The sequence below is a fragment of the Cyprinus carpio genome, chromosome A24 (assembly GCF_018340385.1).
Source record: "Cyprinus carpio isolate SPL01 chromosome A24, ASM1834038v1, whole genome shotgun sequence".
Lineage (NCBI taxonomy): Eukaryota > Metazoa > Chordata > Actinopteri > Cypriniformes > Cyprinidae > Cyprinus > Cyprinus carpio.
Genome location: NC_056595.1, coordinates 10,248,276 through 10,253,474, shown reverse-complemented (window position 1 = coordinate 10,253,474; position 5,199 = coordinate 10,248,276). Strand labels below are relative to the sequence as shown.

Below are 5,199 nucleotides of genomic sequence, written 5' to 3'. Positions count from 1 at the left end.
AGTCAAGATGAGCTCACAGTAGGTTTTAAAGTCTACCTTTTTGTACCTTTTTGTGCCACTGATATATATTAGGGTATAGATATATATATATATATATATATATATATATATATATAATTAAAATTAACTGTTTACTGCAATTTTTTTGCATTGATCCCTCTATAATTTTATAACACTGTGATGCTTTGGTCGCTTTTTGGATTGAAGTTATTTTTCAATTAACAATTTTATTGTCAATATATTTTTTAATGCATCACAAGCATAGACATTACATGATTACACTTATAAGGTTTAAACTGAATAAGCTATTTTGTCTTGCAGTAATTATTCATTTGTTGCGTTGGATAGTACAGTAACACAGAAGAAATGCTTCTTTTTAATTGGTTTTATGACTGAGATATGTATAGAAATGCTTCTTTCTTGCATGCTTTCTTTCTGCAATCTTTGTAAAGCATGCAGATATCAAGGAATGAATGTGTCTGTAATACAATTCACAACAATAATGGAATTAACCTTTAACTGAAGAATTATGTTATATTTAGGACAAGTGCTCTTGGCAACCGCTTTCTCTGAACATAGTCTCATGAACACAGGACTCGAAGGTGAGGTTTTCATCTTAAGCTGTCATACCCAGCAGTAGAGCAGTTTTTGACTCAGTCATGTGCTACACTTTATTTACAATTTCAGTTAATTTCTGGCAGATGCAGTATACATATGCAGTAACCACTGTATTTATTTTCTTTGTTTCTTTTTTGCATAGATCTAAGAGGACATTTTACAACCCACAACCCCTAAAAATGTATGTTGTTACCTTAATTGTTTTTAATATTTTAAAATAAAAAGTGTCAATGACTTCTTTATTGACAGTGAGAAACATATTTGTACTGTAATTTCTGAATGTCTTAAACTTTATTATAATTATTTTTTCTTTACTTCTAGAAACCAGATTTGACATCACTGGACCCATCTGAGACCTACCTGTTTTACTTCATGATTACTCCAGATACTCCTACAGTTAACCTGCATTGTAAGTCTCATAGTTACACCTTAAAGAAGCATATAATTTTGGAAAAAATGTTTGGTGTATTTGCTGGTATATTACTGAGATACTTGTATAAAGATTTATGTTGATCATATACCTAGTTCATCCTAAAATGAAATTTATGCTATTTAATCTGCCTCCTGTCATTCTATCCCATAAAAAAGTGTTCATCTTCATGACATGAAGGAAGATCTTTAACCCAAAACTCTGACTCTTCAAAATGTTCCTAAAGAAACCATAAAATAAACTCATATGAATGGAGCCATTTCATTATTTTTGGGCCAAACTGTTCTTTGAATGTTAAGAAGCAGTTTCAGTTATATTTCCACTTAAACTTGGTTAGGTATGGTCTAAATACAAACCATTATTGATCTGGAATTCGAGACTCGAACCTGCGACCTTCTAGAGATTTGGACTTGTAACCAGAAGGTTGCAGGTTCGAGTCTCGGTGCTGGCAGGAGTTGTAGGTGGGTGGGGAGTGAATGAACTGCACTCTCTTCCACCCTCAATACCCATGGCTGCAGTGCCCTTGAGCAAGGCACTGAACCCCCAGTTGCTCGCCAGGCGCTGGATATATAGCTGCCCACTGCTCCGGGTGTGTGTTCACGGTGTGTTCACTTCTCACTGCTGTGTGTGTACACTTGGATGGGTTAAATGCAGAGCACCAATTTCGAGTATGGGTTACCATACTTGACAAATGTCATGACTTTCACTTTCTTTCACTTATTAGCTGAACATGCTGAACCGTGCTGTAGAATGCCTTACTGATGTTGATGTTTAGGATCGGTCATTTGTCTTTTGACTTACCATTAGGGCTGGGCCAAAAAATCAAATCAAACGTGCGTACATTTAATAATCACTCCACTCCAAGTAAATAGTTCACTGACAAGCTACACAAAGTCACGTTCAAAATCGGCAGTGAATCGCCAGCGATTTTGTGTAGCTTGTCAGTGAACTATTGCTCTGTGCTCCCAGAGCGGCATTTACATTTACTGGGAGCAGAGTGATTCATAAATGCTCAGAACGTGGAGGGGAAATTGTTGCCACTCCACTGCTCACATACTCTGATCTGAATGCATGTGCAGGAGATTACCTACTTATCACAGGAGAGGCTTTACTGATGAGATGCGCATGAAAATCGCAGTAGATTTTTGCCCAGTCCTACTAGCCATCATTTTTTCTGTAGCTCGCCAAGCGTGCTGTTTGAGCTAAGTAAATAAGTTAATAGTAAAATTAAAATAAATATTTCATCCTTCATTACTTGAGTGCTATTTACATCTGGTACCATATCTTTACTCTTGCATTACTAAGGCAACGAATGATAAATTTGTATTGCATTCCAAAGAGCGTTGTTATCAGCCCAACAGTGAAAAAATAAACCATAATTATTGGCTTGGGCCGGATTGGCACAGAATGGAATGATTAAGCAACGAGAACGGTTTGGCCATACAGTGGAAATGTGGCTCAAGTCTTCTGAAGATACATGATCGCTATATGATCAGCTGTCTAAAGTTTTGGGTGAATAGACATTTAGGCCCTGTTTACACTTGATATTAAGATGCATTTTGGTCGATCGGATCACAAGTGGACAACGCTAAGTACAACAACAAAACAGAGTAAACCGAGTGAAATGTTTTGATCTTTTTTTGGATAACACGAAAAGAAACAACACCTTTAAGTACAAGCAGATGTAATATTAGTGTGCAATAACTTTAGCCCTCCCGCTTGTGTTTTGATGCTGACAGAGGGATTCGCCCATTTACTCTCCTCTTGACGTCATCAGCACCACTGGAGTAATCTGCCAGGTGTAAACTGTCCTTTGTCTCCATTGTCCACTTGTGATCCGATCGACCAAAACGCATCTTAATACCAAATGTAAACAGGGCCTTAAAGAACAGAAATTTCTTGGATTTCATTTACCATATTGGTAACACTTTATAATAACTGCACTCTATGAATCATTAGGTAAGCATTAAGAAATAGTCAGTTCATACTTTATGAAGCATTGTCCCAACATTAAAAGTCATTAGTAAGCAGTTTATAAATAGAGCTATAAATGCCTTGCTCTTGGTTTATAAGCACATCAATGACAAAGGAGATTAAAGGCTCAGTTATCTTCCTAACAAAAATAAATAAACATTAAAAAAACAAAAAAAAACAAAAATAACACAGAGGGATACAGAACTCAGAAATATTTATTTCAAGATGCAATCAAATGAAATTGTATACTTGAATGTTTTTATATATATAAAATTCCAGAGGTTTATTTTTTCTTTTTTTATAAAGTGTACAGCTGTACAGTTTCATTATTTGCATCTTGAATAAATATTTCTGTGTTCTGTATCCCTCTGTGCTGTGTTAAACTTTTCTGTTTGGAAGATAAATGATTCTTTAAATCTCCTTTGTGAATGTTTTAAAAGGTATAAATAGTCCTCACTTTAGATGAGCTCACAAAAATAGATGGCCGGCAACTACTAAATGTTTTATAACTACCTGACTTACTCATGAATTACAGCAGGAATTTGTGTTAATAAAACAGTCATTAATACAGTTATTAAACAGTATAGATATACTCAAGAACAAAACATTTATAGCTGTATTTATAAGCTGCTTACTATGTTCCTGTTGGAACAATTCTTTATAAAGGATGAATTGACTATTTGCTAATGCATAACTAATGATTCATAGTGTGCAGTTATTATAAAGTGTTTCCAAAATATCTTCATTTGTGTCCTGAAAATAAACAAAAGTCATGGGTGAGTAAAGACATTGATTCCAGACTGCCATATGATATAAATTTCAAGTTTGCGTGAACTAACCCAATGGCATGGCAGTGTAGGCAGGACAGATAACACTGACAACTGATCATTTCTCTGCTAATATTGTATTTATTTGGTTTTATACAGTTGTCTTATGTTGATGCAGTCTGGACACTAGTATCTGTTGGGTTGCTGACTATCATTGAAGATAAAGTACTTCTCCAAATCTTCTCTGCCTTGACCCTGTGTCTTCTGCTATCATTGTTCAGGGTAGTACTGCAAAGATCAGTTTACAGGATCTACCTCAGCCATTGCTTCCCGACTGCCATGTGCTACCTTGGATTACTGCTACATCTGGATTTACCCTAATACTGTGAAGAACACTGACAGTGTGATGCTTGACTTGGGACAGAAAAAAACCCATTGGCAACTGGTGCAGGCAACTCAGTGCCAGATTAAAACTCATCGTACTGCGACCTCCACTGTTTACAAGAAGCATACTCTAAATCAGATTGTTTTTTTTTTTTTTCAGAATGTTTGGATTACAAGTTAAAACTGCATTGAGAAACAAAAAATACATTACCTTTACCTTTGAACTGTCACTACCCTAAATTTATGTGTGTGTGATGAATAGAACATTGTTTTCATTAATTTGTAATGGATGTTTGATGCACTTTTGTTACTGAGGTAACCCTTAAACTTTTTATTTTTTAAGTCAATCTGTTTGCAAGCAACTAGATTGATGTTCAAGTAAATAAGACTAAGGAATTCCAAGTTGCAGAAAATGTTAACATGAGTCAGCTCAACTTAAAAGAGTTGTTTTGAAATACACACATAGTACATTGTACTTAATCATTTAGTTGTTGAAAATAGTGATTCTGAGAAACCAGAACTTCTGTGTAAGTTTACTAAATAAACCTTTGCTAGTACAAATCACTATTCTTATTCCACTTTACTTGTTTGTTTTTCAAGGCAATCGGTTTGCATGTTTTTTTAAGTTTTGCTAATTAGAATTTACAGTGTACATATTAGTCTGCATCAAGTTGTAAGTTGACATGTCTGTTTTTCTTAACAACGTATATGTGGAGTAGCATTATCACAAATTAAATCCATTAGTTTAAATGTGCTCACATGAAAAGGCCTTTATATAGTTATATTGTTATTTTTGTTATGAGAATAGTCTTTCTTCACATTATTTCCTCTACAACTTGTAACATTATAAATCAACATTCAGAGGTGATAAATACTATAAGTAAATGTGATAGCATTCTATGCACCATTAGCATTAGACCACTGCTCTCAGGAAGTCAAAAAGAAAATAAGACCCTAATGGCAAGAAGACTTCCCAGAATTAGCACAGGATTAACTATTTATTGTTTTTAAGTTAAGTTCTTATTG

The 5,199-nt window shown here is 34.7% G+C and overlaps 1 long non-coding RNA gene across 1 annotated transcript; it reads left to right on the top strand.

Moving 5' to 3' along the window:
- The first annotated feature begins 957 nt into the window (after positions 1 to 957).
- Positions 958 to 4,734, top strand: LOC122135503. The gene is made up of 2 exons (XR_006153548.1): positions 958 to 1,027; positions 3,949 to 4,734. It is a non-coding gene; the product is annotated as an uncharacterized LOC122135503 (long non-coding RNA).
- Positions 4,735 to 5,199: the final 465 nt, after the last annotated feature.